At 38.7% G+C, this 19,038-nt stretch overlaps 1 long non-coding RNA gene across 1 annotated transcript; it reads left to right on the top strand.

Annotated features, from left to right (window-relative positions):
• The first annotated feature begins 574 nt into the window (after nucleotides 1-574).
• On the top strand, nucleotides 575-6,936 carry LOC310923958. The gene is made up of 4 exons (XR_014592726.1): nucleotides 575-725; nucleotides 2,370-2,468; nucleotides 2,921-3,074; nucleotides 3,530-6,936. It is a non-coding gene; the product is annotated as an uncharacterized lncRNA (long non-coding RNA).
• The last annotated feature ends 12,102 nt before the right edge of the window (nucleotides 6,937-19,038 follow it).

Raw genomic sequence — 19,038 nt, 5'->3', positions numbered from 1 at the left:
AAAATTAATTTTTTTTCAGTTGTATTGGAAATTTATTGGTTTCAAGAGAATTTTGAAATCTTTAGGAATTAAAGAATTTTTAAGTATTTTTAAGAATTAAATTTTTAAAATATTTAAATTATTTTAGTTCTGCTTTCTCTAAAAGGGAAGAAATGGTCTTAGCAAATATTTACTGACTGTAATTTCTTTTCTCTTTTGCATAGTTGTCTTGGTTTGAAGAGAGGTGTCTGCTAAAGAAGGCAGGATCCTCCCTTGGAATGGAAAATATGAACCCTTTCCCTCTGAATTATTTAATTTTGAAATTAGAGGCTTTCAGGAAAACATATGAGACAAGGAATAAGAGTTCTTTACTAGTGTGTGTATGTATAACAAAGCAAACAAACAACAATGGTAACAATAACAAACAAGAACAGGAAACCCAATGAACAGCCCCTTCCAGCTATTTCAGCACCTGCCCCTTTGGTGCAGTTACAGTTATAGCCGGCAGGGGCGCTGGTGGCTCCCAGTGTGCAAGGCAGGTGCGATGAGTTCTCCGCGGCTGCAGGGGGCGCTGTGGCACGGGCCGGTCATTTGTCTCCAGGTGGATGATGGCGGACACAGCCGGCAGAAAGAGATGAAGGAGGGCTCTCCTTTACGAAGCCCCAGAGACAGCCAGTCCCGGTGCCCCCTTTGAATAGCAAAAGGAGCTGTAGCAGGAACTTCGGAGTAGTAAACTGGGAAGGCAGGTATGAGTGAAGTCCCAGAGTGGTAGATGAGATGTATCAGAATCTCCGCAGCTGAAAGCGCAGGGGCGTCCGACGGGCGGGGGGTGCAGGGCTACAGTGTAGCAAAGAAACGTAAGAGCAGTGGCAAAAAACCCCGGCGGGGACGAGGCAGGGGCAGCCAGGCTCCCCAGCAGGGCAACGGAAAGGGGTCGAGATCCCGGGATTTTCCTCTGAGGCACTGGAGCAGGTGGTGAGGGTCTGTTGTTTGGTGAGGTAGGGTGTTAATAAGGTCCCAGTGCAATGGCCACTCTTACGAGCAGCGTCATGGTAGAAGGCAGCAGCTGAGAGAACCCCGCAGTGGTGGCTAATTCTTCCCGCAGTGACTGCAGCCTCCTTCCCCTCTGAATGCCGAGAGAGCATGTCCCAGCCCCTTCATTTCCCAGCCCAATTCTCCAGTATCTCTGCCTCTCCAAGAGAAAACCTTAGATAAGAGAGTAGCCAGCCACTCCCTCCCAGGGCAATGTCTTTTTTCTCTCTTAATTATAGATCTAGCAACCTGTGGGACAAAATTCCATGAGGAAAAAGAAACAAAAGGAAAGATCCTAAACCCCAACAATAGTTTGTGACTTATTTCTACTGGAAACACTTCTGCTTTATTGGACTGCAGTGCAAGCATTAGAAAACAACACAACTAGCTAGGCATTGAGGTGCAGTGTTGGAGGTTAGGATTTTTTTTTTTTAATTCCTCTTTCTTTCTTTCGGGGAATTTTCTCCCATTTTTGCCTAAGAGATGTAACAACGATATTTGAGAGACAAAAGATATAGCCGAGGGGGAGGGGTGCAGCTGGCTGCACTCTTAGCTTGGGGCACTTCCCTTCTTGGGAAGGGCAGAGATACCGCCAGATTTTTGGCTGGGGTGTGAGGGGCTGGGCTCTGCTCCTCTTGCTCTTGGGACTGGAGGAGGACAGGGTGCTGCTGTCACTGTGGGGAGAATTCACTGCCACCACGGAATTCAGCCCTTCTACGGCTTCTCCTACCGTGAGTGAGGCTTTGCTCGTAAGAGCGGACACTGGACTAGGACCTCATTGTTATAAATAACTATGTAGTCGTTTGCTTTTGCTATTGTATATTGGCTTTTGCAAATTATTTTGATATAGTACCTTTTGTAATCTCTTTTTAACTGCTTTTGATATAGTATAATTTGTCAACCTTTTATGGTTAATACCCATATCCCTATGTGGATTGTATATTTTAGGGTGATAAATATATATTATATCTTAGTTTTTCACAAAATGTTAAAATAGAAACTATGTGCTAACATTAACTTTTGCAGAAGTAATTGTAGTTGTGAAATAATAACTAATACCTTTATTTTTGTAACTAACTGACAACAGGCAAATAGCTAACAGTGATTTAAAGTACTTGTAAATTGGCTAAAACATCTGTATGGTAAGATAACATTGAAAAGAACAAGGCAAATAGCATCGAAAGAGCAAGAAAGAATCTACCACGAACCCTTCGGCTATCAATAACTGTCAAACAACAGACCAGGAAGCTTGTTGTCAAGTGATGTGTTATACAGTTGTTAACCCGAATAGCACCTGCAACGTTTTATCTGGGAAAAAAAATTACTTTTGTATCTTATATTTGCCTTGATTTTGACAGCTAAAGTCTTTAGGTGGAAGGGCTGCTTTTTCTGTATCTGTGGGAGTTATTTTCAGTGGCTCTCCTGGTTTTGACACTGTCAGTTGTGATACTCTTATGGTAAGTTCTCCCAGGTTTTATTTTACTTTACTTTACTTTACTTTACTTTACTTTACTTTACTTTAGATGCCCTGTTACTTAACACTTATTTGATCAATGCATAATGTACTCATGACTTTGACTTCTCTGTGTATTTCTTGTCTTCAAAATTCGATCTACTGACTGTAAGAATTTTTGCTATTCTAGATTATTCTGATTGGGATTATTATCTGATCACCTTTCTGTTTACTTTTTGTTAAGAATTATCTCTCTCTGCAGGAAAAAAACATTTTTCATAATTTTCTTATTTAAAACGTTACTTTATTTTTTAACATAGATGTAAAAGGCATCCTCCACAAATTTTAATAATAAATATAATTAATTATTATGATAATAATCAAAGTTAGTTTTTCAGACAGAATATTCAGTGTCTCTTTAGCTTTGTTTATGCTTTTATTGAACTCTGGTTTTAGATGCCAAAAGGGCAACATAGCTGGGGAAGAAGACTCTGGAAGACAGTCTGATGAGGCGCACCTGAGGGAGCTGGAGGTGTTTGACCCGGAGAAAGGGAGGCTTAAGGCAGGCCTTATCATTCTTTGCAACTACCTGACAAGAAGGTGTAGCCAGGTGAGGGTTTGGCTCTTCTCCCAATTAACAAGTGAGGGGACAAGAGGAAATGGCCTCGAGCTACACCAGGGGAGGTTTAGTTCGGATATTAGGAAAAATTGCCTCACTGAAAGAGCGGACAGGCACTGAAACAGATGCCACGGGAAGTAGTGAAATAACTGTCCCTGAAAGTGTTCAAAACCTGTGTAGCTATGTTAGTTAGGGACATGGCATAGTGGTGGACTTGGCACTACTGAGTTAATGGTTGACTCCTTTATCTCAGAGGCCTTTTCCGACCTTAATGATTTGATGATGCTGCCTATTCTGGTGGCACCTTTTCTGTTTTTGGTTGGCTGTGTGTCATAATACAATGAAGTAGGTCTTATTACAAATTCAGACATGTTTGGAAGGTTTCATTCAGGACTTGTGCATTGTCTGGTGACTGATTTACAACTGTGGGTATTTTTTTCTTACAGATATTGAGGAAATATTTCTGGCAGAGTTCTTTGAAGATATATGCTCTTCGTCATCTGTTTACTTTAAATTATCCACTTGTCCAAAGAACTTGTTCAGGCACTCTGTCTTGCTCTGAGGTCCATGTTCCCGTGTAGACCTCTGAAATTTGCTCCACACATTTACTCAATCATTTTCTAAGTTTATGCATCTCTCATTTAAAAAGTATCCCACCTGAAGCAAACCTAGGGGGAGGTAAGGTCTAATGGTACCCCTGATGTTTTTCAAGCTTAAATCATGATTTAGGCTTAATTATAAATGAGATGAAGGACTAAAAAACTTCTTCAGTAAGGTTGTATGGGTAATAGTGAATTCACAGAGATATGAAATGAAAAAAAGATTGTTGAAATTTTAAAAAAATGTTGCCAATAAGAAGATTCAAGATATATGATTTATTAAGTTACAGACCTTGTCAATGAAACAAAGTGTTTAACATGACAGTGGTGGTTAAGTTTGAAGGAAGTGATTCTTATATCTCTTTGACTCTTTGCTCTGCTGACAAACTCAAATTTTTTAACTTGCTATTAAGGTCTGGTTTTTTTGGCTAATGGCAAATACTCTGTACCTTCATCAAAATCAATCCAGCAGAAAATATTTTTGCATGCGCTTGTTTGTCTGCTGCCACTATTAGACATGAGCAAAATAAGGGGTTAATACACATACGGTTTTACTAAGTATGGGCAACAAAAATACGTTTAAATTTCCAACCTTTTAGGTAGCTGAACTTCTGTTCAGACTTGGAAATGAACCATCTTTTCACACTCTCCATGACCCACATTTGCATTTGGTCTCTTGTCTCTCTGAAACTGTGAAAAGAGCCTTAGCAGCTGACTGGGGATGCAGAAGACCAATACAGCCACACTCCCTTGTGCACACTATGAAGTCTTTTCAGAAAGTTATTAAGTCAGATCACTGCAAGATGACAGATCACACTGGAAAATCCAAAGGTCTATATGTTATGTAGTTTTCCCTTATTTGTCCCATCTCCTCTCTATTTCCTTGCCTCTCCCTCTCTCTTTCCTCCTCCCCACCCCATTCTATCAAGAGTCCTTCAGATGGCTCTTCCCAGAATCTTTTTAACTTCATTCTTTCACTCTTCCTTTTTATTTCATTCCTTACCTTTTAACAGTGTTTTAATTTTTGTTTCCTTCTTCTCTATGCATTGCCACAGCTTAGTCAATCTTTTTGATTATTCCCTTTGGATGTTCCTTCAGCTTAAATCTGACAGTTGCTTTTATGATTCCTTAGGGTCCATAGGCTTCATTTGTTTGTCTCCAGAGCATAGAACCCATTGTAGGCAAGGATACATGGCTTTCTGTCTGACTAGAAATAAAAGATGTTGGCTTTTAGAGAAAGTCTTATCTAGCCTGTGATTAGAGTGTCTTGGCCAAATGCCAAGCTTGTCTTCTTTGTAGCACTAAATGATTGTCTGCATGGTCTCACTGATTAACACATAGCTGGAGGAAGGGTGCTGTGAAGCTAACCTTTTAGTTTCTCCTTTCTTTTCCCTTTTCCCAGATCTGCAAGTGTTTAATGTTTTCTGCCTTGCTGAGCTAGAGGTAATTATCTGGCCAGGACATACTTTTTTTTTTTTTTTTTTTTTTTTCCCTCCTCTTTTCTCTCTGTATTTCCACTTATTTCCCTGTGATCATTCTTGGAGACATTTTCTAACTTCTGTCTAATATCTTATTTCTTTGATAGTTCTGGGTTTGTTCCTTCTGGACTGTTTCCCTTTTCCTTGTAGCCTCTCTTATACAATGGAATAATTCAAAAGGACCTATTGTAACCTATCATCACATAGTCAGTTATGAATGTTTTTTTCAGTTTTCGTTGGAGTGCCTCAACAACTCTTAAAATAAATAGTAAGAGTTAATTATTCAGGCAAAAAGAAATTGACCTCAGTTATAAGTGGTTTTGGCATTTGAAGACAAAAATCTCAGGACAACCCATATTACATGTCTTTCTTCTGCCTAGTCTAAAATTGCACAGTAGGCTAATTACACTTGTCTTTCTGTCTCTCTCATGGTTTAACTTGATCTCTTTATTGATGCTGTCTGTAGCAACATCATATTTTCGTATTTTTTTTCAATTTGTGTTCATGTTCTACTATTCTTATTCTTAGCAGTAGCAATAATTCTTAGCAATAGCAGGAATTCTGTGGCCCACTTCGATCAAGTATCCTTCACAGAATGTTGCACTTTTTTTGGCAAGGCAGGCTGTATGAATCCAGAGACAGTAAATCCACCCTGTCGTGGTTTGAAAGCAAAACGAGTGGGAGGCTCCAAGTCAGAAATAGAATTTAATAAGAAAAAAGGTAAAAAAGGTAAAAATAAAATAAATGCAATAACACAAAGGACCACTGACAGAGTCAGAATGCAACCTGAGCAGGGTAGTGGAAGCAGTCTAAATGGCATGGTCTTCCTGAAGCAGTGATCCTGTAGAAAGGTCTGGTAGCTCTGCTCCTCTGGGAATCCAGTGGGTCAGAGCTGCTTGCACTGTCCCACATACCAGCTTATATCCAGGTGAGACTGCTTGGCTCCTCCCTCTGGGCAGAGCATGTCACAATGGGATGAGGAGTGTGAAGTGGGTCCTTGATGGCCCATTAAACAGAGATAACTCCTGGAGGGAGTTACCTGTGAGTCATGGGCAAGGCTTTGATGGGCCATTAGCAGAAGACACCCCAAAGGCAGGGGCTTGGGAAAACACTGCCCCACCTGGTTTCAAAAGTTCATGAATATGGTAATAGAATAAATACTTTGTGTACATCCTACACTGCAACCCAGGACACACCCTTTGGGAAATAATGTGTTTTTATGATAAGGAAACAAGTTTGTCTTGAATTTATGAATTTGGTCTTCTATCCATTATGCTATTTAATAGTGAATCACAATATCCTCTACTTTCTACCCATAATATACAGCATATTCTTCTACCTCTGACACTTATTTCTTTTTGCTATGTTTCATATAAATTTTCTTGAGAAGCCTTGGAGAAGGATGACTCAAAAAGCCAATAAAGGGCACATAAATTCTGCGTACTGTGAGCATTCTCATTCTCTTCTGAGAATATCTCAAAATAATAAAAGAAATTAATTGAGAAATTTGACAAAGCAAGCATCTCCAGAAACATTTGTCCAATGAACATTTGTCCTCAGTCTTTCTGAGGTGTTGATTGAGGCCTGAGGCCTGCTGCAATATGCCTACAAAGAAATATAAACTCTTTAATTTAGCTTCTTGTATTCCCTGTTAGGAATAAAAACTTGCTTTTTCTAAAAAGGTGGTATTTTGCACCTTTGTGGAGAGTGTCTCTTTGGCTTGCTAAATGCATTCCTTATTTAGACAGTATTTTTTTAAGCAGCAAATTTGTTCTGAGTCAATAAACTTTCTCTTCTCTGTAGTCAGCTTCCTTGCCCTCTTCCCTCCCAGCTGTAGAACACATGGAAAATGGCTTGTACTTTGGTAAGTAACCCACTATATAAATGTTTATTTGTTGTAAGTTATACAAGAAAATATGATGCACCTTTCTTTTTTGTTTGATCTTAAACCCATTTTTTTTCTGCATGTGCTTCTAACTTTCTGCTAGACTGGCTTAATATAGTGATCTATACAGTGGGATGAGCTAGGAAACATTTAAATCTGAAAACTTACATTCCGTTGAATGTAATAAACATCATTAAAAGAGCACCAAATGTTCAGAATATGTCAATTTTGAGCTCACATACACTGTGAATAGTCCTGCCAGGGACTCAAAAATGGTTGAATGCAAATACGAATCTTAGGAAAAGTTATTTTTCAGTGTACAGTATGGTCTTCAATGTGACATCCCGGTATAGTAATTATGTACAGTGCATTATGTTCTTGGCTTTTTCTGTTGTATAACACACTCAACCATTTTCAGTATTATTATCTTATATTTTCTGGAAGTGTGTTTCCTATAATATTTAGAAGCTATTATTGTGTGCTGCAAGGTGATTCCCATAGCCTGAGAACTTCAGACATCCAGTGGTGAGCCAGAACTGTGCCAATGAGTACTGTGGTAGGATGATAGAACTTTGGCAGAAAATAACCCTCCTTGCTTTCCAGCTGGTCCTCAGATTTCAGAGGTGCCGACTGCAGCTGGGCTGAATTTCCAGTACCAAACCTGGCACTATAAATTTGATTGCATTTAATAAGATCCCAGAAGAACCAACAATCTGGGTTGCACTCTGTCTGATCTTGTTCATGATCACAGATTCACCAATACTGTGGTTTATTACAAGCAACAGATTACAGATTCTTATTATTGAAGTGATAAATTGATCTAGATAATGTGATAAATGCACTAGATCTGCAAAATATCAGCTTCTAGGTCTCTGCAAAAGTGTCCCCAAGTTAAAAAGGCAGAAATCTTACCAAAGAGGTGTCCCTGTTTTGGGTAGGAGAGAGCATCAAATATGTAAACTTATCGGCAAGGGGATTGTATTCTCCTCCTTCACTATGGAGGATTTCAAATGGCAGTTTATACTTTTGGGAGAAGTGGAGATGTAGTCAAATGTTCTGTTACTGATATCATAAATGGAGGAGTAGAACATTATATGTAAATGACGACTACAGAGAGATTACAAAGCCTGTGAGTCTTGTGCAGGGGCAGAATAGAACTGTGACATGTTGGTATCACTCCCTTTTCCAAGCGGCTGATTGCAGTGTGTGACGATTTCAGTTCGAAACTGGGTGTAAACACCAATTCCTGTAGTGGTTTTAAGTTCACCAATTTCTGTTTCCCAAAATTAGTGTAGTGGTTTAAGTGTCTATGACTAGAATTATTTACTCTTTTTCTGCTATGAGATAGCATTAGGGGAAAAGTAAAGCAGGCTTAAAAGGGTAAAGACAGGTTTATTAACAACAAAGAAAATTGTTACAACAAAGAAAAAAATTTAATTGGAATCAGAATAAAACCTTCAAAACACTTCCCCTCCTCCACCAGTTTCCTTTCCCTTCTCACAGACAACATATAAAGACAAACTTGGAACCCTTGGTCAGTTTACCACCTATAAAATAGCCTTTCATCAGTTCTTTTAGATAGAGAAGTCTCTTTTGATAGTTTATAGTAACTTCCCCAGAATAAAAGAACAGTTCTCTTGTGGCTTTTTAATTCTCACAAAAGCAGCCACCTGGGAATCTGTATTTGTGACGTCCCTCCCATATTACGTAGCCTACTCACAGCTGCATATGGGCTATATATACTCATGGGGTACTATTTTAAAAATAAACTGTTCAAAAGCAAAGGTTCTCTTAATCTCTAAGAACAGAAATCTTTTCTCTTTCTGGGGGCAGATCATCTCATCTGTCTCTCTGTTCAAGCTTCTCATAAGATCACAGCTACTTTAATATTTGCTTAGTCCACCACAAATACCTTTGCTCAGATCTATGTTTCCACAACTTTAAGAGATATTCTAGTATATTGCAGTCCATTACCATGGCTCACAAAAGAATTTCAGCCTAAAACCAAGGCATCTTCTCATTCTCTTTCATCAAGGCCTCAACTCTTCCTTCACTGACTTTGATGTCTTCATATTGTCTCTCTATGTGTCTTCACTCTGTCTTTTCTCACACTCAGAGAGGATTTAATTTTTTGCAAGTTTCATCTGTCAAGAAAAGCGTTAACATTCTCCCAGACCTGCAGAGGGCATGATGGATCTTGGCAGCGGGAGTGTGCTGTGAGAGGGGGGAAACAGCATGGATCTCATGGCAGCATCCCCATGGCTGGGACCAGCCCTGCCAGACCTTGTTGCCTCTTTCCATCCCAGATTGGGATTTAACCTGTATTTTCACAGAAACATATCACCCTTCTAGTTGTTTTACCAGATGTCAATATTCAAACCTAGTCACTGATTTCTTTTGCTGTAACTTTCTTGGAAGAAATCACCCGTGCAAAACCAGTACACAGTGATAAAGGTCTGATAACTTATCATCTCATTAGCATGCATTTGTACCCAGGGAAATCCCTCCATTGCATATCTTAGGACATATGCCATTGAGATACCTTTACCACTCACATATCTCACAGCTATAAGCTTCATTCTTGCAGTGAGATCCTTAGAAATTTGATGACCGCTGAGAAATTTAAATTAATAAACAAGACAACAAATATATTCTTAGACTTCCAGAACCTGGCTCTATATGCTTCAGTGTCTATTTTGTGTGTTGCCTGCAACTGGAATATTTTTTAAATGCTTTTTATATTACCGTCTTTTTCTTTACGTTGTTCTGTCATCTAGACCTTTATTTCTGCAATACATGTATTTTGAATAGCAAAGAACTGTTCTTTAAAGACAGGGGCTGAGCATACCTAGCACTTTCTTGGAATTGCTGAAGAGCTTTTTATTTTCTAAGGTTGTGATTTAGTCTTTTACAGCCAAGTTCTGATCATTTCTATGTTTGTCTGGATCTACAGATCAGTGTCTTTTGATAGTGAGTTTACTCACACTCTGTAAAGAAGTGAACACTGAATTGTTTAAGAAATGAAGACCAAAATGTTAAAGAATACATAAAAATAATCTAAATGAGAGAACAGGCAGGAAGAATAGGGAACTATGCAGTCAGGTGTGTCAGGTATTGTGTTGCAGTGACTTGCAAGTTTAATACGCTGGGGGGACTGCTGGAGGGTACAAATTGAGTCTTGCTGTTTGGTTTGTTTATGTGCTCCTTTTTCAAAAGAGAAATTTAACTGTTATAAAATATCCCATAAAAAGCATTTAGCAAATGTTTTATTAGTTACTAATATTCTGGTTTAATAAGTATTACAATGATGTAAACCTTTTAATGAGTCTTTTGGAACTTTGACTGTTAGGAAAACCATGCTCGCTCATTGAGATTTTAGAGAGTCATCAAAGAGGATAGTAACAGGAAAAAAAGTGTAACAGCACCATAAATATATGATTCATTCAGAGTTGCTACTGGGTTTATTGAACAAAATTTTTAATTAGTCACTTTCAAAATAAGTGATGTACAAAAAACCAAAATCATCAAAGTGTTGTGCAACCTTTGCATTCATTGCAATGATGATGAGGCTTTCTTCCTCAAAGTCAGGTTCATTACATCAAAAAGAAGTTGGAATCCATTACCCCTCTAAAAAATATTCAGACTCTACATTTGAAAGTTGCACTGCCTTTCTCAGATTCTTGTGTGGTGAGACATGAACTTACGGGATATTTTAATAATGAGTTCTAAAAAAATGCTGAGTAACTACAGTAACATCCATATTATCACAAATCAAATTGACTTAATATTTCTTGCTTAATCCTTATAATTTGCCCAGAGATGTTTCTATTCAGCACCAAATCAGTCTTGAATAAGTCTGAAATATCCCTAGAGGGAGGTATGGTTACTCAAAACAGGCAAGTCAAGAAAATTGTTATAAAAGGAATATGTGTGATTGCATTTAATTCTAACTATAGGGCAAGACATTGAACAAGACTAGATTATTTTTGGTAATTTCATAGTAAGTTTGCCTTTCTATTCCTTTTGAGTTCACGTAGACACAAAATGTTAATATAAAACAAAGGGATATATGAGAAAAGGGGATCATTAGACCTAGAATATGCTTAGGCAAAAAAAAAAATCAAAACAAAACAGAAAAAGTATGTGATGAGTGGAAGTATGGAGCTTTTTAATTTGTTATTGGTCTTTTGAAGCTTATTTCCAAACACTAAATTTTAGCCCGTTAATTTACAAATCTATCCTCTTTTTTTTTTTGTCTGTCTTTCATGACTATCTTCTTGTAGTTAGAGTACTGCAACATTTTAGTAACTTTTATATGTCACAAAGGTGTTTTCTGAATGTTTCTAAGAGTAAAACAGAATAGCAGAAATACTGAATCTTGGCTTCCAGGGTTTGACTGGGAAAAAACAGAGGGCAAGGTCTACTAGGTTGTGGGAAACTGACTCCGCTGGGGAGTAGCTGTTGAGTCAAAAAGACTTTCAGGAATCATTTAAGCTAATTTTCATGTATCACAAAGAGGAGCACAGAGTATAAACAAGAGCATTTCATTTTACTTTGTCAATATTTGTGCCTGGAGGGAACTATTATTTTGGAAGACCATCTGTTGGAAGTTTCATAAACAAATACAAGTAATGACAGAATAATTTGTGAGCTTGTGAATCAGTGCCGGAAGTGGTACAGGAGGAAGAAAATACTGGAATGACAGAGACTGGGCAGGACAAATGCTGGTATCTGGGATGAAATTAGTTGTGTGGGAAGGAAAAAAGGAGGGGCTGAACATCAAACAGCAGGAAGACTGGAAGGATGGAAGAGTAGATGAAAACTGTGTGTGCAGTGAGGTGTGATGATCTGCCTCAAAGAGCAGCTTATGTTATGAACTGAGTTCCTGTTGTAGCGGTCAAGCATTTTTCAGTACTTGTAATTCTCTTTATAACATATCTGGCTTATGTGGGTATCTTTGGGCTCAAGTTCCCTGTTTTCCACAGGTGCAATGCAGAAAGGCGACTAGAGCAGGTTCTAGATCCCTTTGGAGTAGGGGCATTGGCCTAGCCCCTTGCTACCTTGACTTTGTTCAGCCTGAGTTTTCTTACTGTGTCCAGCATTTTGGTGGCCCCTCACTGGCCCAGAGTGTTCTTGTGAGAAAAAGGGTATTTTGAACATTTAGACCAGGATGACCTCTCCTGGAAAGAGTTAAGAGAATGGAATGTCTTGTTTGGAAATGTTTAAAAGGGAAAACAAGAAAAACTGCAAGCCAAACTACCAGCTTTGGCATTTGTGAATTTTGTCTGTAAAGCACTTGCTTTTTTTCTTTGTGTTTTCTGTACATTGGAAGCAATAAAAATAATTCTCATTGGTTAGAGAACCAAATGCATACAGCATTTACTTTAGTGCAGAAATGAAACAGTATTGTGGCTGGTAGATCAAGACCTATTTGTCAGTGACTTATTGCAAGTGTAGGGGGTTGGTAACCTAAATAAATGTCCTTTAAAAAGCCTAGCTAACTTTCTTGAAGTATTTTTTCAAAGGAATATTAAAACTATCTTTTTAAACTTAGGGACAGTGCTGTAATGAGGAAAAGTAGTGGCTTCAATAGTCCCAAGGGCAAAGACAAAACAGGAACTGAATGAGTGAAGCTGAAACTTTAAATAAATTCAAGTGAAGCATTTCAAAAGTGCAATCACACTGGCAGCTTCCATCCTGCTACTAATTAAATCTGATTTTTGCTGTAATCCATGTATAATGTGCATCATACTTGAATAAATGAAGAGGTGCATACAGAATGCTGTCTGCTCAAAATTCATACAAGTAAAAGAAAGAAATTGTGTACTCCAAGGACATATTTTATTTTTTTTTTTTTAAAAAGTGGTAATTGCTCTGCTAACAAGACAGAGCTTTTCAGTTGACTTACTTAGTCTTATTAGGAAAGAAATGCAGGAGCGATATGAACCACATTTTTTGAGTATATGAAAGATCAGCTGTTAAACTCATTCCAAAATTCAATCATAGTGCATTAAGGATACCCTAAGCAGAATAGAAACATACTTCAGTGTTTTCATTTTTTTTAAAAATACTTTCAAATATGTTGCTTTACCACCTTGTGTGTATGCTTGCACATTTCTTAAAAAAAAATATGAATTAAACTTTTATGAATTGCCAATTCCAACAATGGCTAGTAAACACGATTTCAGTGTGTGCTGAGGGAATTCTATGGAAAAAAGTCAAGCTAGAGGATCTACATTTTCAGCAAGCAGTCTAGAGATGTGTGAAAGAGCTGATGAAGTAAATCATTATTTAATCTCATTTATCATGAGACTTTTATTCACAAGACATGCAAGCAACGTCAGCATACTAATTCATGACAACTTTATGGGCTTGGTCCTCAAAATGTAGGGGACAGATGTGTGGTAATGTCTTGGATTGCAAGGCAAGATGTATTCTATTCCCAGTCTGTTGAAACCAGTTGATGAGATGTTTTTCTTTATCTCATAAATCCGGGGAGAGGGGGCAGATGTCTTTCTGTTAATGGGCCAGCTGTTAAAAACAGTTGGAGAAGTGATTTTTTATCTCTTCCTCAACTCATCTTCCCTGTGGGGGGTATCTGCTGTTAATGGGCTATTCAGGCTCACCACATGACTGATAAAATTACATCATGCCATTGTGAAGTTCTCCACCTGGTGGGAGGAGCCAAGCATTCCTACCTGGAGCTGAGATTCAGAACAGCAGAGTAGCCTCTTTTCCACTGGATTTCCAGAAGAAGGCTGAGCCCATCTCACCACCACTGGACCCTTCTGCAGGATCATTTCTACTCCAACAGAACAACATCTGTCACTCCAGGAGGACTTATTTGGACAGCTCCCAACACCCTGACCAACAGGGTATCAGGTCTTATTCTGACTCTGTCGGTGTTTCTGTGGTTTTCTTTTTTGTTTGCTTGTTTTGGTTTGGGTTTTTTTACTACTAGATTCGTATATTTAATATTCCTAGTAAAGAACTGTTATTCTTATTCCCGTATCTTTGTCCGAAAACCCCCTTAATTGCAAAATTATAATAATTTGGATGGAGGGGGTTTACATTCTCCATTCCAAGGGAAGCTCCAGCTTTCCCTGGCAGACACCTGTCTTTCTAAACCAAGACAGGTAATTATGAAAATTAAACAAGTATTACAAAATGGAGGCATTTAAAGTTGTCTAAAATCCATGCATGGCCTTTTATATTTTAATTATGCTAAACAAATTTAAAAGTAAATTAAGACATTTATAGGCTGCTACAAGTGATATGACATGAATGCATGTTACCTTGATTATGCATTTAGAAATTACCCGATGAGAATAGTTTACACTCTCAACAGTGGAAAATCAAAGTACAGTTGATTGATGAGCTCCATTTAGAGATATCTGGGAAACACTCACAGAACTGTAATGTGCAGTAGATAATTGCTTTTCCTAGCAAGTCAGAAATTTATGTAGGAAAGGTAAAGCTCTAAAAAAAGTTAGAGTAAAAGTATCATAGCTGCATATGCATTTTTCCAGAACTGATTCAACTTCCTAGCAGTGGAAGAGGGCTACAGTCTTGAGACGTGAAGCAGCATGTTTTGAGATAGCTTGAGTATCTCTGTAGAAAATTGAAATGTAGATTTAGACTGTAAAAATTACTATAAAAATCAGGATTCAGAAAGATAGTAGCAAAGAGTGCTGAGTCTAACTGATTCTCATCATACCAATGGCTTGTCTCTTATTTGGAGTGTAAGTTAAGAACACACCTGAAGAGGAAGGGACCATCTGAGGGAAGAGGAGGACGGTGTGGCTTTCTTTCTGAGCAGAGAATCACAGTTTGAACCAGTTTCAGGATGGACAGGGATAAAAAGGCAACATGTATGGAGTTAGGAATATATGACTCTGTTGGAGACTTAGGGACTGATGAAGAGAACAGGGAACATACAGCATACAGAACATACAGAACAAGAACATACAGAAAAAGAAACACTGTGGGGATTGGCAGGGAGTCTTCTAAACTTGCAGAAACCATCAGAGATACTGAACCACCTGAGTGAAACTATTACCTTTGGTCCCTCCAGGCACCCTTAATTTTGTAACTAAAGATAGCAGTTTCAGTATGCTAAATAAATCCCTACAGTTAAATAAAACCAAAAACCAATCAAACAAAGGTAACAAAGAAAGAAAAGGAAAAAAACCCAAACACTGAATTCCTGTTCCAGACTACCAACTGCTCGTTTACATTTATACCACCTGTAGCACAACATTTTCTGGAGCCATTGCTGATCTTCCTGTGTGAAATTTCTCTTTTCTCCACCTTTCTCATAGAAAGGAACATGATAGTTTCTAGTTGTTATTATTTCTGTGCAGTGTACTTTCCAAAAAATTACTAGATTACTTAAAATAATTTCTCTTTCTCTTCAGTTAGTCTCAGTATCTGAGTTCTGGTACATGTCTAGAATGTTAAGAGTGAGACATTGCTATGGTGTCTTGACATTGCTGTGGTGTCTTGAATTTGGACTGTATCCCCAATATCCAGTGTCAGAGAATTTTCATCATTTTCTTTTGGAATGAGCTGATCTATGGCTCTGGAAAAAAACCCAAACTTTTCAGGCTTTTTTTTTTTTTTGACTCTGAGCCTTGTGGGTAACTCAAAATATTCTCGTATTCTTTTATAATGGAAAGAGGAAGTTGAACTTCAGCTAACCACAGAGGAGAAATAACTTGCTTCATACCACAAATAGAGTATTTCAGTCTCTGTCTTTCTTTTCAGAACCTCATCACCTTTTCTCATCAATGTGTCGCTGCCTCCCTCCAACTAATTGCTATTGCCACCAATGTCACTATCATACTCTATAATCTGAGACTGAATCCCCTTAGTTGATACTTATCTTTTTTCTTTCCTCTTTTTTGTACTCCATGTTTGTTCTTGCTGCCCCATTCACCTTCCAGATACACTGCAGAATTTCTCCATCTGTGTGGAAATACAAAGAAAAAGAGCACAGCAGGTCTTGGGGAACTCCTGTAGTTTGTTTTAACCATTTGAATTGTTTTTGTCTATTTAGATCCTGTTTGATCTGATTTGAACCTGACTTGGGAGCAAACATCCATTGAATTTTTAATTATTTATTGTTTATGAATTTATTAAAAGGATAATGCTCTGAATAGGGGTTTAATACTCTAAATTTTATTCTAATTCTAATGCAACCTTGTATGGTAATCCAGCTGGTTTCTCAGATGCTGTCAAAATGTAGTATGTGGGTGTGTGTATATGTATATATACACACTGTAGAAGAACAGATCAAGAAACTGTTACATCAATTTAAGGACCAAATTATAGCTGAAAACTATCCATATTCAACTGTTTTCAACTGGCATTTCAACCACTGTTTTGGAATGAAATATGTTCTTGGATAAAAATTTAGTTAGTGACTCTTGGTTATCATGACATTAGAACACCCAGACCTCAAAAATTTCAAATTCTTCTCTCCATAAGGCATAATAAGCCAACACCTAATCCACTTATAGTTTTATATGTTTTTCTTTTCTTCAAGGTGAATAATGGGATGATTCAGGGTTTTTTTTTGGTGCAGATTTTACCTACTTTCAAATATTCCCAAATATATTTTACCCTTTGGAATTGGTATTAATATCCATTCTTTCATGAAGTATATTGCTGCATATTGCTAAAGAAGAACTGCCTGAGCATTTGACACATATGTGAAAGTGTCTTCCATAACATTATCATCCTACCCAATTTTGGGCACCACAATATAAAAAAGATATAAAGCTATTAGAGACCATCTAAAGGACAGCTATGAAGCTGGTGAAGGGCCTTAAGAGGAGGCTGTAAGAGGAGTGGCTGAGGTCACTATGTCTGTTCAGCCTGGAGAAAAGACTGAAGGAGACCTCATTGCAGTTACAACTTCTTCTTGCTCATGAGGTGAAGTGGAGGGGTGGACTCTGCTCTGTGGTAACCAGTGACAGAATCTAAGGCAATGGTGTGAACTAGTGTCAGAGAAGGTTTGTTTGATATTAGGAAAGGGTTCTTCCACTAGAGGGTGATCAGGCACTGGAACAGGCTCCCCAGGGAATGGTCACAGCCCTAAGGCTGCCAGAGCTCAAGAAGTGTTTGGACAATGCTCTCAGGCACATGGTGGGATTGTTGGGGTGTCCTGTGCAGGGCCAGGAATTGGACTTTGATGGTCATTGTGGGCCCTTCCAAGTCAGCTTATTCTATGTTTCTATGTCCTAGTGTGGTTGTTCCTCAGGCTGCCCATGATGGTGGCTTGAAGCCCATGATGATGGCTGAAGACTTTTGTGGAGTTGGCAAAAGTAGCATCTTGAATAATCTGTTCAAGGAGGAGTTGCCCAGTGTGGTCAATCTCTGTCACTCAGGCTTGTCCCATCAGATGTGGCTCAGTGCCCTGCTGCAGTCCCTGCTCATTGTAGGGATTCCGAGGACCACAAGTTTTCTGATGCTTATTTACACCCCATGACTTCCCTAAAACAAACCCAAGTGGTTCTGACATTAATTCTGTCATATACCTCTGCAGCACCTTGGGATGAAATGCATCAGGCTCAGGTAGTGTGAAACTTTCTAGTTCTCTAATACCTCCTTGTGCATTTCCATGGAGGCAGTTATCCCAGCATGAGGGCAGTTAAAAAGGGGGCTACGGGCTCATTTAAAAATATGAATTTATAACATGATGTTGGCACAATTGTGTTTAGTTTGCTTCACTGTGAGAATCCTGTATGTGTTTTAGTTAGTTGCAGTGGATTTGATATGCAGATGTTTTACTCATTTGAGTAATTAAAATGATTAAAACTGTCTTGAAATCCAATTCTTTGCAATTACACACTCAGAAGAGCTTTTCTCCTTCTGGCTTTCAAGTGAAGAAGTTTCTTTACACATTTCCAGGTTATTAACTATGGAGCCACTGTGGATTCTGGCACTAGGGGCATCACAGATAGGAGGTACCTCTTAAAACACCCTAAACTGCAGCTGTTTGCTGGGCTGTGATGTACAGCAGTCCTTGATTGTGCCCTTGGTGAACTGTGAGCTCTCAGAACCCCATGTTTGTAGTGATGGATGCTCTTCCACTGCCACCTCCTGGACACGACCACGGGGACTTGGGAGACGTGATAGTAAAAGCAGTAAATGAACTTGCAAAGATACTAAACCAAAGACAAAATATCTAACTTTGATGATGAACTTTAACATTTTAAGTCTTTCACTCAACCCTTTGAGTCTGACCCCAAAGCACAGCAGTGTGGGCACAGAGACACCCTCAGCACCAAGAGATGACTGAACTCTTCTGAAGATTTGCCTATAAATTATAGAATTTAAACAGTGTGACACTTAAAAAAGAGTACTCATTACCCACCAGGAGTGGGGGGAAGGCTGGGGGGTGGCAGCTGCATAAACATGAAGCACGCCATTCACCACAGCAGAGCCCTGTGAAGTCTCTGAAGACATCCTGCTCTGACTTGGTGACCCTGGCTCCAATGATGACTTACTTTTAATTAAAACTGCTTTCAAAAGAAGATACTTGATTAATGGCCTGGGAGACCTTGAAAATAGAATCACTTCTGCAAGAGGAGGGTAATTAATTTTGTTAATCAGTAGGTGATGACCTCAAGGTCTAGTGAAGGGAGTCATCAGCATACTCACTCCCACAGACACATAGCAGAGCCCTTCTACATTACTGGAGACCCCAGGGAAAGGACTGGACACTGGACTTGGTACACACCAACCTACAGAGCTGGGCATCATCTCATACCACTGTCTGGCTGGGAGCAGTCTGGGCACTCCCCTGGGGCAGAGAGACCTTGTGCTTTTTCCTCCCTCACCCCTGATATGAGCAAAGCTCTTGCTCTTCTCATCTCACCCTGTCTCAAAAAAAAAAAAAAAAAAAAACAAAAAAAACCCAAAAAAAACCAAACCAAAAAAAAAAAAAAAAAAAAAACACCCACCAAACCAAAAAAACAGCATCAGTC

Source organism: Zosterops lateralis, assembly GCF_965231275.1.
Source record: "Zosterops lateralis genome assembly, chromosome: 2".
Taxonomy (NCBI): Eukaryota; Metazoa; Chordata; class Aves; order Passeriformes; family Zosteropidae; genus Zosterops; species Zosterops lateralis.
Note: the sequence above shows the minus strand (reverse complement) of the source record. Positions and strands in the feature narration are given on the sequence as shown.